Source organism: Pan troglodytes, chromosome 15 (genome assembly GCF_028858775.2).
Source record: "Pan troglodytes isolate AG18354 chromosome 15, NHGRI_mPanTro3-v2.0_pri, whole genome shotgun sequence".
Taxonomy (NCBI): domain Eukaryota; kingdom Metazoa; phylum Chordata; class Mammalia; order Primates; family Hominidae; genus Pan; species Pan troglodytes.
This window is the reverse complement of record NC_072413.2, coordinates 38,510,371-38,525,304: the sequence shown is the minus strand read 5'-3', so window position 1 is coordinate 38,525,304 and position 14,934 is coordinate 38,510,371.

Sequence of the window (14,934 nt, the reverse complement as noted above, 5' to 3'; positions counted from 1 at the left end):
GAAGTGTGTGTGTGTGTGTATATATATATATATATATATAGTACATGTATTTGTATATACACTATATATGTGTATATATACGTGTGTGTGTGTGTATATATATATTTATATATATTTATTTATGTCAGGAGCTGCACTTTGACATAATGGGCTATTGAGTAAAAACATGTATGTAGTTAAAACTTTTACTAAGGATCAATTTGACACATTGAAGTAGACATCATATGAAATGAACCTCCATGTACCCTTCATAGAGTTTCAACAATTATCAATTCATGAGACTTGTGAACTCACCCATTTTCCAAATCCATATCATTATGAAGTAAATCTCAGATATCATGTTATTCCATCCATAAATATTTCACTAAATCTCTCAATGATAGAGCTTTAAAAACATATTACTTTTATTAAAAAAGTTGATTTCTTATTATCTTTAAATACCTTATCAGTGGTCAAATTTCCAATCGTTTGTCATAAATGTCATGTTTCTATTTTAGTTTGAGACAGAAGTCAAATAAGGTTCACATTTTATGATCAGTTGACATGTCTCATATTTCTTCAATATCTATATTTTCCTTCTAACTACATATTTGTTGAGGGAAACAGGTATTTAGTCCTACAGAATATTTCTCCATCTGGATTTTGCTCATTGCATTCCTGTGGTATACTTACACACACACCTCTACCCTCTACATTTCCTATAAAATAATCATTAAGTTTAGATTAAATTCCAGTAAGATTTTGGGGAGGCAGGTGCTTTACAGGTGATGATTCATGATCACTGCTTAGATCCAATGAACTAAGTAGGCATTGCATACTATTTATATTCTAATTCTACCATTCTTTCTTCAATTACCTGGAACTTTTGCATTAAAAAATCCCACTCTCATTGATTATTCTTGCTTCTTTTTCACGTTATCAGGTTTCGAAATAATGAACTGATTTACTAATATTCTTCAACACTGAATAATTAGCATATTTAATTTTAATTTTATTTTATTTTGTTATTTGTTTTGTTTGTTTGTTTGAGACAGGATCTCACTCTGTCACCCAGGCTGGAATGCAATGGCACAATTATGGCTTACTGCAGCCTTGGCCTCCTGGGCTCAGGCAATCCTCCACCTCTGCCCCCTACCTCTTCAGCCCCAGTAGCAGGGAATATAAGCATGTGCTACCACACCCAGCTAATTTTTGTATATATACTTTTTTTTTTTTTTTTTTTGAGAGCCAGGACTTTGCCATGTTGCCCAGCTAGTCTCAAATTCCTGGGCTCAACTGATCTACCCACCTCCCCTTCCCAAACTGTGGGGATTACAAGAGTGAACCACTGCACTAGCCCAGTGTCTTTTAAAGTATCATTATGACTTAAAAATATATGATAAACATTGAAATTTTAAAATATGTTATTTTTGTTATGTTGGTCAAATTTTCCCATATCTGAGCAATGGGAGCCTATTCACATAGGCTAATTTTTTTTTTTTTTTTTTTTTTTTTGGCAATCATGTATTTTTATATTTTTCTATATTTCTTATATGACAATACGTTTCAGGATCATCTTGTACATTTTCTGTTCCAGACCCGAAGTCAGTCTTTTTTCTGAGATCTAACTCCTTTTTTTCCCCTCTCTTTTTGAAAATACCATTTAGGGATCACAATCTGTGTACAAGTGGTGCTTTCTGCTACTGAGTTAGTCATTTTTTAAAACGTATACAAAGCTCATAAAAAGTGTTTAATCTGTTAACACAAACTGTTAGGAGTTACAATATAAACTTTGAAGCTATATCGAATAAGTGTACCAACTATATAACTTAAATATCCTAAGTCTTTGAACGTATGTGATTTTGTAAAAATTTACCAAAAATCTTTGACAACAGGAAACAAATATTTTGGAATTCACCAACTCAAATCGAATTTTATTTTTATCCTAGATGAGATTATTTATTTTAGTGTATGTGTTTTACAGATTAAGGGACTTATGCACAAATGGAATAACTGATTTTTCTGAATGACGGTGACACAGTTCACATTTATGTAAATAAAATTCCATATCTTCTTTATCCTACACAAATACTCCTTTCAGTTCACTCTGCTGTGCAACCTTATACTATTTTTTTCCTTTACTTTAAAATCTTGAGTCTCATGAATTCCTACACAATATAAAAATGTAAAGACACAACTAGGCAACATTGTTTTTCCAAGGGGTGTATATTAATAATGAAGGGAAATGTCATAATTCATTATTATCAGAGAGTTGTTTCAAGTCTTTGAAATAGGTGCCCTTTAGCCAATTGTTTTCAAAATGTTTAGCCTTGAAATTTGTTCAAATAAAACTTTAAAGCATCCCTTAATATGACTTCTTTGAACTTTGAAAATCTCTTCGAAATATCAACCTTTGGAAATCACTTGGACCGAACATTTTTCTCCAATCATGTTAAAACTCCTCTAAAACTTCTCACAGCATAACAATTCTAGAATGGAAACACTGAACAGAGTTTTTTTCTCTGTTTCTGAAACTTTTATTAATTTCAGTGAGCCTCCTATCAGGACAGAAGGAATACATTTTGTCCCTTAGTTTTAACTTTTTCAGTGGCAGAAAATTGCTTCCAGGCATATCATTAAATACTGGTGTGCCTATTCATTTTCTCCTGTCACCAGAAGATACCACTTGATACCTTGTCAGTGCTTCAGTCTCCTTTCCATTCAACATATGATTAGCTAAGAGATGGGTCAGACAGATGCAGCTACGTGAAATTATACAATACGTGAGGCATCACCACTGATTTTTTTTTTGCAGCCCAATAAATCAAACCTGTGCAGCAATCTCTATTCTATAATTATCATAATATTCTGATGCCCTTGTGTATCAGAAAATAAAGGGCAGATACTTCCTGTCAATAAACAGATCTTTTCCAAGTTTACTTCTTAAATCTTTACAACTGTGCCCACATAAGGCTAAGGTGTTTAGCCTCTGGGGACGAGTATCATTATGGATAATGCCAAGTACTGAAAGGAATACATTTAATCAGACAAAGAGGTAAACCTATTACATTTTGAAATTTAAGCCATTTTCTATATTTGTACTTTTTCATTTTAAAAAGTGCTTTTTAAATTTATAGTGCATACATTGTCTCTAATTTCTAACATGTGAAGGATATAATTACAGGCTGTCATAAGAAATGTTTGAAATGGATTAAATTAGAGGCCACCACTACAGATTCCTTTAAAAATATTTTTATGCACAGCAATTGAAATTGTGAATGTTTGATTTATTCACCACTTTAAAAAATATTCTTAAAAGTATATTTGTTTATGATACCTGAATCATTAGAATTCACATAAATCTTTTCTATATTAATACTCATTTTATATTTTGCTATTTTCTTTGCAGATGTGAATTACTAGCATTCACTGTTAGGGTAAAGGAAGCCAAAATGTTTTAAATAAAAAACTTTGTTTCTTATATCTCTTAATTAATTTATACAATTTTAAGAATAGGTTTTCACTGAAAGATTATGCTTTTGAACTCTTTTCAAAATTTCTACACATTTATGCAACAAGAAAAATTTAAACATTTCCATCCTTTCGAAGTTGAGTCTGTACGACACTGAAATAATTGATTAACTCAAGAAAACTAGGGGCTTCAAGTAAATATGTAAATGAATATACTGGAAATCATGTCTGAAAAAATATGTAATTTGACTGAGAAGCCAATCCACGAAAATGATCAGTCAGCTTGCCCAATATGAAACAAAGAGTGAGGTGGATATGTATTGACACATGAAAGTATAAAATATAATGATTTTGATGGTCATTTTCCAAAGTCTAACCTTATAATCGATAAAGCAAAAACTAATTTAGAGAAAAATGCCTTCTCTCAACTATTGTTATATCAGCAATTTTGACAAAGCACTTTCAGCAAAGGTATTTGTAGGCCTTTGCTTTAGAGACATATAGTTCTACTTGTTTTACTCAGAGTCCATCAATCTAATAATTGAAGACTAGGTTTTACTATATCAAATATTTCACTATGATGTTCATGGCAGCACCAATGGTCCTTTTCCTCATAATGCCTGCATTCTGGTACTTTGTCCTTGTATAATTCCCTCCCCTTGAGTGTGGGTGAGGCCTGTGACTTGCCTGTAACCAATAGAATATGGCCCAAGTGTTAAAATATCACTTCCATGACTACATTATTTTATACAATATGAGATTTCATCTTGTTTGCAGGCTCACTCTGGAGTCTCTCTCTCCCCTTACTGGCTTGATAAAATAAATGATGATGTTGGGAGGTCCATGAGGCAAGAAGTTGAGGATGGCCTGTGACACCAGCTAGCAAGAAGCCAGGGACTCTTACCACTGCAAGGGAATAATTTCTGCAATGACCTTAATGAACTTGAAAGCAAATTTATTCCCTGATATGGTTTGGCTGTGTCTCCACTCAAATCTCATCTTGAATTGCAGCTCCCATAATTCCCACGTGTTGTGGAGGGACCTGGTGGGAGACAATTGAATCATGGGGGCAGTTTCCCCCATACTGTGTTTCTCCATGGTAGTGAATAAGTCTCATGAGATCTGATGGCTTTACAAGGGGTTTCCTCTTTTGCTTGGCTTTCATTCTCTCTTGCCTGCCACCACGTAAGACGTGCCTTTTGCCATCCACCATCATTGTGAGGCCTCCCCAACCATGTGGAAGTGTGAGTCCATTAAACCTCTTTTCTTTATAAATTACCCAGTCTCTTGTATGTCTTTATCAACAGTGTGAAAGGGGACTAATACGTTCCCCATCAAGCCTCCAGATGAGAACCCTGTCCTGACCAACATTTTGATTGCAGCTTTGCAGAGGACCGAGATAAACCATAACTAGACTCCTCACCCATAGACACTGTGAGATAATAAATGTGTGGTGTTTTATACTGCTATATTTGTATGCAACTCTGAAAATTAATACGTGCTTAACTTTCATTTAAACTATGAAATATATTTGATAAAAAATAATATATTCATGTTTTGACAGAATAAATATCTGCAAAATAACATGTTTAAGTATTTTTTGTTTTAATAAATAGAGTTTTCATTTCTGGAATTTATGTTTTATTCTGTTTTGAATATGTTTGGTCACTTTTATCACCTATTGTGTGTGCTCGTATTTTTAATCCCTCCATTTATTTATTTAAGAGGTACTTGTTTTAAACTGTGTCTATTAAATTCAATATTTCACGTTATTATATTTCTGAGTTTGCTTAGTATTGTTTTTGATGGATCTTGTTTGTGATATTTTGTATTTTGTCAGTTTTCTGATTTCCTCCTGTGAATGCTCACATTTTCTGGAGTTTTTAAGCATATGAATTATTTGAGGTCTGTGTGGAAGTGAGTTTCTTTTTTTTTTTTTAATTATAGTTTAAGTTTTAGAGTACATGTGCACAACATGCAGGTTTGTTACATATGTATACATGTGCCATGTTGGTGTGCTGCACACATTAACTCGTCATTTATGTTAGGTATATCTCCTAATGCTATCCCTCCCCCCTCCGCCCACCCCACAACAGGCCCCAGTGTGCAATGTTCCCCTTCCTGTGTCCATGTGTTTTCATTGTTCAATTCCCACCTATGAGTGAGAATATGGGGCGTTTGGTTTTTTCTCCTTGTGATAGTTTGCTGAGAATGATGGTTTCCAGCTTCCTCCATGTCCCTAAAAAGGACATGAACTCATCTTTTTTTATGGCTGCATAGTATTCCATGGTGTATATGTGCCACATTTTCTTAATCCAGTCTATCATTGTTGGACATTTGGGTTGGTTCCAAGTCTTTGCTATTGTGAATAGTGCCACAGTAAACATACATGTGCATGTGTCTTTATAGTAGCATGATTTATAATCCTTTGGGTATATACCCAGTAATGGGATGGCTGGGTCAAATGGTATTTCTAGTTCTAGATCCCTGAGGAATCGCCACACTGACTTCTACAATGGTTGAACTAGTTTACAGTCCCACCAACAGTGTAAAAGTGTTCCTATTTCTCCACATCCTCTCAGCTTCTGCACAGCAAAAGAAACTACCATCAGAGTGAACAGGCAATCTACAGAATGGGAGAAAATTTTTGCAATCTACTCATCTGACAAAGCGCTAATATCCAGAATCTACAATGAACTCAAACAAATTTACAAGAAAAAAACAAACAACCCCATCAAAAAGTGGGCAAAGGATATGAGCAGACACTTCTCAAAAGAAGACATTTATGCAGCCAAAAGACACATAAAAAAATGCTCAGCATCACTGGCCATCAGAGAAATGCAAATCAAAACCACAATGAGATACCACCTCACACAAGTTAGAATGGCGATCATTAGAAACTCAGGAAGTGAATTTCTATTTAGCACTCAAAGTGACTGAAAACAAATTCATCATATATTTTTCAAAGCCTATCTAGTCTCCTTATCTTTAATAATAATAATAAAAACAATAACAGCAAATGACACTTATGTGTGACATATGATGTACTGGATATTGCTTTTGGTGCTTTATGTGCATTAATGTATTTAATATTTTAAAAAACCCAATAGCATAAATATTATAATTATTTCCTCTTTGCAAATGATGGAATTTGAGATACAGAATTTAAATTATTTCCCTAAGGCCATATAGTCATTTAGTATTTGATCTAGCACCCACTGCGAGATTCAGGGTGTTTTCTTGATAAATATTTCCATGAGCAGCTAGTTAATGTAGTATGTCACCTCTCCCTTCTTTCCAGACACATATATACATACATGAATTCTGTATCTAAGCTGTAACACATCATAATGATCAACAGAAACAAATTACACTTGTTATAAATCCTAAGTCCTTAGTTCTTACTGCTAGACTAATTAATGTGCTAGAGGTAATTAAATCAGCATAAATATCATAGTTGAATTTCATGAAAAAGATCAGAAAATGTTATGCCCATTAATAATTTCTGTAGCTATTCAAGCAAATATAATGCAATAAGGATAATTAAATCTTCTGCTTCAGGGAGCAAGTGGGTTTGCTTAAGAAACAGAAAAGAAAATATGTCTTTATTCTCTGCCTGAGGGATAATAGTGGAAAAACTGACTAGGTATATTAATGGGGTACTAGAAAGGGTAACATCTGCTGTTCTCTAAAATATCAGAGCTTTGGCTGAGGTAGAATTAACTGATTCATATCTAATATTGAATTATAATAACTTCCATTTACAACATGGTGGAAACAGGCTCTTTTAAATTTTTATTTTAGCTTTAATTTACTAACTACAGTTTTAAAAAATGCTTGCTACCTCAAAATGTACTAAAGATTACATTTTTGAAGTGCTTGGCAGGAAATACTTTAAATTATATTTAATTTTTATTTGCAAACTTGATTTTAATGGTGTTACTTACTCAGAGTAAAAGTTTGTTTTTTTCCTCCCATGGTTTCTCCATTGGTCTGAATCTGAATTATCAGTGAACTATTGGAGGTAGCAGGAATAAACATATAGGCATTAGCATGATGCATCTGAAATACCAAACAAGTTATACAGTAAAAATCTTTAATTATAATTCACAGAAAGCGGTACTATTTTTAATCTTTTAAGAATAAAGATGCTGCATTATTGGAAGCAATTACAAGAGAGGACTATGTGGTAGACTCAATTTTAATGCCTGCAAAAAGATGATAATTTCTAATTTTAAATATATATCTGCCTGCAAATTTACCAATCTACTGTAGTCTTACATACTAATAGAAGGAAGTTTTAATAAGCTGAACAATTCTAATTCTACCTCTCAATTTCAGGTTGTAAGTGTATTTTTTAAAATATCTTTCCAAAATTTAATTTTATTCCTATCTGCCCTCACTTTTTTCCCTTCCTGGGTCTCTAGGCTATGCTAATTTGCATATTTGAATTAATGCACCAAATAATGTTTGAAAGTCTAATCTTATTAAATGCCTCTAAATTCCAACACTTCTGCTAACTAGAGAGGCCTTATTAATTAATTCATATGTTATTAAAACCTCATGCTGGCTGCCTACTAGGTTGTCTCTGGGGGTCAAATGGACCAACTAGTTCCCTTAAAAAACCAGAGTGCTGAGACAGAGCAATTTATGTGAAGTCAGATCTCCAAAGAAGCTCATTTATCCACTAGCACAAGACTCCATGCATTCTAGAATTTACTGGTTGAATAATTGCTTAAGATTTGACAGTTTTTGAGCTAAGAGTTTTTCACCTTATTTTCCCACCCTTGAGTAAAGCTTTGTCACAAGGCAAGTTTAAAGAAGAGTGTCAGATAATTTATATGTACCATGTGCTACAATTGTACTAATGATGACAGAAATTCTTTGAGTAGTGATGGGCCTAAGAAACGGGGAAGGGAAATAACTGGTAATTAATTATAATTATATATCAAAATATGAATAGCAGCAGTTCCTTTCCATGAATAAAAATACAAATAAGATACCAGAGGCCTTATATGAAAGAAAATAAAACATGCCAAAAATACAGAAGTACTTACTATAAACTGCATAGAATATATATATATATATATATATATATAGTTTTTTTTTGACGGAGACTTGCACTTGTCGCCCAGGCTGGAGTGCAATGGTGTGATACCGGCTCACTGCAACCTCCACCTCCAGGGTTCAAGAGATTCTCATGCCTCAGCCTCCTGAGTAGCTGGGATTACAGGTGCCTGCCACCATGCCCAGATGATTTTTGTATTTTTAGTAGAGACGGGGTTTCACCATGTTGGCCAGGCTGGTCTTGAATTCCTGACCTCAGGTGATCCACCTGCCTTGGCCTCCCAAAGTGCTGGGATTACAGGCGTAAGCCACCGCGCCCAGCCTAGGATATATTTAAAAAGTGTATGCGTCTGTGATTTGTCCTGTCTATTATATATAGCGGGGTCCCCAACCCCTGGGCCAAGGACCAGTACCGGTCCATGGCCTGTTAGAAACTGTGTCGCACAGCAGGAAGTGAGCAGTGCCCAAGAATTACCACCTGAGCCCGACCTCCTGTCAGATCAGCGGTGGCATTCAATTCTCACAGGAGAGCTAACCCTATTATGAACTAATATGTGAATAATCTAGGTTGCACTCCTTATGAGAATCTAATGTCTGGTGATCCGAGGTAAAAGAGTTTCATCCAGAAACCATCCTCTCTGCCATCTGTGAAAAAATTGTCTTCCACAAAACCGGTCCCTGCTGCCAAAATGATTGGAGACTGCTGATATATGGGACATAATTCGTAATGAACTGAAGTAACACACCACTACCATTTACATGACACAAGTCAGAATATTCTTTACTGCTCAGCATCAAGTAGGAGTTTCGGATGGGAGATAATTTCCATAGTTACCACAGGCTGAGAAATAGCAATTGGGCCAAGGGCTACAGTTGTCCTAATAGTTAATATTTCTTGCTCCCGAGGAAAGGATTATAGATGAGATGTTCTGAGTAAAACAGATAAGATGAAACATATGACCACTCTCCAAGAGGCTAGCCTTTATGCATTCCTGTAGTTACTGCCAAATAAACATTTTTGTGGACTATTATTAGCCTTAACCATTTGATGCAAGTCTCCTTACACATGAAGTTGCACGAGTGAATTTGGAACAAGCCTAATTGCCCATCAATTATCAATAGACAGGAATTCAAGGACTCTTTTGCCACAGTCTGGATAGGAATAGCTGATCATAAGGCTTCTAAAACCACAGCACTTCCAAACCTGTAAACATGGGTGTTAGAAAGAGATAGTCCATTACAAGGTTCTTGTGTTTGTCATATTTGCTCAGTAATATTAGCCTACATATATGTATTTTTGCTTCTTTTAGTAACAGATGTAACACAAATTTCTTATTTACCTACAAAAGTTAATAACAACAGTTCCACATTACGTATAATCAGGGTTTCTTACATGGACTTGCTCTTCTCCCCAAACTTGAGTGGGTGTGTGGCTGTGTGTGTGTGTGTGCGTGTGCGTGTGTGTGTGTGTGTGTGTAGTAAAAGTAAGGAGCAGGCACCCTTTAAAATTTGTGATATGCTTCTGAAAGAAACGCTCCAAAGTTGGCTAAATTGGACTGTCATTTTAATAATTATAATAGAGTGATTAATAGGACATTGTAAGTGCTGTTACAGCATTTGTTATACAAAAGAATTGTTGAATGGTTATTTTCAAAAATTAAAAATAGAAAACCAATATGATTATTGCAAAACTAACTACTGTACCTGCTTTACAAATGGAAACTCTTAAAGAATGTGTATTTCCAAGAAATATTTCAAAGAGAAATTTGGGCCTGAAATCATTTTATCAAATATGCCTTCTCTTAACCATTAATAATATGCTTTTCTTGTAGTTAGTAATACAAAAGCTTAATATCCAGAATTTACAGTTGGAATTAGCAGATATTGCTAGCATAGCTATACAAGTAGATCATTATTGTCATTAAAAATAGGACATTCTAACAGCTTGAATTTCTGCATTAATAATAGAATTATACCTAAGAAAATAATTACAGTTGGAAATTTTTATCAGCTTTTAAAATCATGTGTATCTCATGACTATCACATCAATGAAAATGCAGTTCTTTTACTATGCCAAAGGTAGGCATAAAATGAATTAAAACCAGTAATTCAGTTGAGAATAATATGGATCACAATATACTGAATCACTGGTGGGCCAACCCTGTACTGGGGCTTTGCATATAGTACACTATATACTTACACTATATACTTATTATAACATAAAACTAATCATTACATGTTATTACTACCATTTTAAATATAAAGTAGAACCAGGAGTTAGTAAGTGGTTAAAATCCTTGTTTAGGTTTTTGGTACACTCTTAACCACTATGCTACGATTTCATTCTTAGCTATATATTTAGAAGTTAAAATCATGTCTTCCTACAAGCATCTAATTTTTTTGTCCTTTCCTCATCATGAAACCTGCAAAAGTTTCAACCACATCATGATTTCAGGCTCAAAGTCCAGGATCTCATGATCTAGATGAACTCTACATGCAGTGCCTCTGAATCTACAGACCTATGAACTAAAAAGTCAAATAATCTGTCACATAATGTTAAAGAGAGACAACATAACAACAATAAATTATTTCATTTAAAAAGGGAAGAATAGGAGGTATTTAGCAGTCTCTTGTCCATAGCAATTCTGAAATCCCACTTGGCATTACCTGGGGCTAGGAAATATTCCTTGACTTAAAATTTGGGGGTATGACCACAGATCATTGTTCTCATCCTCTGCCTTCTGGAAGTTCATTTCTTTTTCATCATATTCCTTGGACAGTTATAAAGAGGGAATTGGTACATACATCTTTTTTTGGCAACCTGCTAACCACTTGTAGAAATCTGGAGACTAAGAAGTCTTTAGTAGAACTCTCAATCTCTTCTAGTCTAGATGGCAGTGCTTTTTTGCTAATAGAACTTTAGTTTTACAAGGTTATGAGTTTTCTATGTATTTTGAGGTCAACTCTCTTTGCCAAAATCAACGTCCATAATTCTTTCCAAATGCCTCTCTCTCTAGACTCAACTATATGTACTTTAGATATATTGTATTTTGATAAAAATACTACTTTAATCATTCTAGCACCACTTATCTCCTGTTGAAGAGCAAGCTAGTTAGTTTTTAGAGACATGATCTACAAGGCATGTTAATTATTTTAGAAGTTTTAATGAAAGGTTTAATGACAACATCCTTCAGTGAATATTTTTCCTGAGATGACTTTTAATGGTAATCCTCTGAATTAGGCCTTTTCCTTGAGGCTGTATTTTAATGGCTACACCTTTAATTTGGTGAAAAACAGTTTCATTTAGCAACTCTGCAATTCTGAACTGTCTCTGCTACTCCTAAATACTGTTTGCAAATTGGCTATTTCTTTTCTGATTCCATCGTTTCCTTGTAGTACCTCTAGATGTTTATCACATATATAATCCTTTTTCCAGTTGCAGGCATTAGTTGTATTAAATGTTTCAGTACTACACATTGTAAGTCACAATTTTTCTAGTGTCCTATGATAGTTTTCTCACTGTTCTTCTGGCCAATTATTGTAGTTTTCTTGTCACTTGTAGCCTTGGTCAAAATCATATTTTAGGTTCTTCTTAAGAGTAACGCCTAATTTCCTGGGAGCAACTTCTGCAATTGTCAGTTATGGCTATAGTAAAGTTGTATGCCATAACACCCCAAAACTCAATGAGTTGAAATAATCATTTATTCCTATTTATGTGTCTGCAAGTCAGCTAGCGTAGGTCTTCTGATACCAGCAAGGTTTAACTAGATGTAATTCCCAGCTACATATATAGTTTAGTCTATTCTGCATGCCTCATTCTTCTGAGACTAGTAAGCTTCCTGGGTTCAGTTGTTCTCATGGTGGACAGAGCACAAAATGGCAAGTTCAAACACGTGAGCACATTTCCGTATTCTGCTTCAGTCATATTTTGCTAACACTTCGTTATCAAACCAAATTACATGGCCAAGCGCAAAATCAAGACATGGAAAAGTACATCTAGTGTTAGGATTTAGAAAGCCACATGGCAAAGATGCAGATACAAGGAGAGACAAAGAATTGGGTCCTAAAATATGATCTACCCTAGTGGGTCTGCACAGTGTTTTTTTTTTTTTATCGTAATATTCCTAGTAAAGTCAGGTTTGTATTTCTTTTTTTTTTGGTCAGATAGTCTACAGTGTTTATCTGTAATGACACTTATGGTAAAATCTTGATTAGCATATATTGGTTGTTGATAAGTCTGTTTAGGAAACTGTGTATAGAAAAATCTTAGTATAGGCTTTTAAACCTTTCCACTCCCTTCTAAAAGGTATTGTGAAAATTCTAGGATATTCAGGTCATGATGTCAAGCAAGTTGCCTCGATGGACATATGGCCTTCCTGGCATTATGTGAAAACAATCACCAAAAGCAGATGCCTCTCTACCAGCAACAAAGCGTGTACCATTTCAAACACAACTTCATCACATTGGTAAAGGCTTGATTTTACCTGTAATTGGGGATTATGTAGATTATTTGATCAGTCATGTGTGCCTTTGATCATAGGAGTTTTTAGACTACGTGTGTGAGGTGATCATAACTCTCAAGCAGTAAATATTTGTGTAAATAATAAAATCTATGCTACTAACTAGATTTTCACGACCAACTCTTCTGAGTGTGAAAAGAGAATAACATCTCTTAACTGATAGCATACTCTGGAATGTGTGTGTATATTTTCAAATGTTGTTCAGTTCTTCTGCTAGGTGGTAGACGAACATAAGAACTTTTTTTTGACCGAAAATTCTTGAATTTTGTGTAAAGTTCATCGCAAAAGGTAGTCTGGCCAGCATATTGCTTATATAAAATGCCTTTATAGGTTAGTGTTAAAGGCAAAAAGTGGAATGGATCTGCTAATGGCATTCTTATGTATCATAATATTCTTGATCAAAAAGAAATATGTTGAGTTTCCTAATGTTAAGGCCTAGAATTAGAGAATATAATAGATTTTCCTCCCTTAATCTGGCAGAGAGCTGTCAAAGTTGTAAATCACCATTTATCCAACAATCATCTATTTAGCTTCTTGGTTGTCAGGAAGAAACCAAATACAGAGACCTCCCACTTTCTCTCTACTACATCTGCTCTTGCAGGTGTAACTCATTGTGTGGGTGCAACTATAGGAGTCATTGCCAGACAGCAGTAACCTCAGCCTCCACACAGTCTGGAGGCACCTGGCCATTTACCAGTGGAGAAGGGAAAGTAGCAGTGAATGGCAATAGGGTAACACAGAGCGCCAGAATTCCCTGTTAGATCTTTGGACATATATCTGTGTAGGTTGCTAACATAAGTGGAAGCAGTGAGTTGTAGAATTCGACAGGGTGTGAAGCAGGTAGTTATAACTAAGGATGTGATTTACAGATGGCCAAGAGTGATACTAAATTATCTTCCTTTCCAAATCTAAGAATTCATTTTACATTAGAAGTAGACATTTTGAAGAAGCATCAGATTCACTAAAGGAGCATGCTGTACATCGAATTTGTGACCTGCTATACTTATTTCAGAAACACAAAGTGCTCACAAATTAGTTGGAGGAAAGGTATCCTCTAGTCATCGAGGAATTTAATCTGGGGGCTTATAGGCACATTTCAAATAAGAAGGGTCTTGAAATTATTCTCTTAATTTCCATATCTTTTGGGTGGAAAATCCCAGTAAAACTTCAGACAGTAAGGTTTACAGGCAATAGTGGATTAATTCCTAGAAAGTCAGTAAGAGAATGAATTGAAGAACTGTGGAAGAGGGAAATCATTTCTATGTATCTCTCACAGTACTCTTCTACCTCTTGGCCTTAGGTAGCAAGAAAAGGCCTGAGACAACACGATTTATATTTTACTAAGTACATTGGTTCCTAAGACAGGCATCTTGAATTAAGCCCCTCTTCTATTCTATACTACCTGTATGATCATGAGGAAATCTCTTTAACTCACTAAATATGGATTCTTCTCATGTTAAAATGGTTATCATAATTAGGACCTATTACACAGAGTTGTTGAGGAGATTAAATGTTTTTATAAACACAGTGACATTATTCCAGTACCTCATAAAAACTAAATACAGAAAAAATAGTACCATTATTCCTCTTCTCCTTGTCTTTCCTCTTCTTCATTGTTTTCTTTTTTTACCTTTATCCACTCCATTCCTCTTCTTTTTCTGTATTTCTGCTACACTTCTTGCATTCTCAGAAATTTGTTTGCTTTCATAGACGTTAGATAAAATAATTATGTGACGACAGAATTTTCAAAATTGCTTAATCATAGAAAAAAATACTATTTGTTACATGCCTTTGTCATAAAAAATATATAAATATTCCTGTGCAATTTAGTAAAAAGTTCTTGAGGAAAAAAGTAATTATGTGATTAGCACACAAAATTAAACCCTAGAGGAAAAGT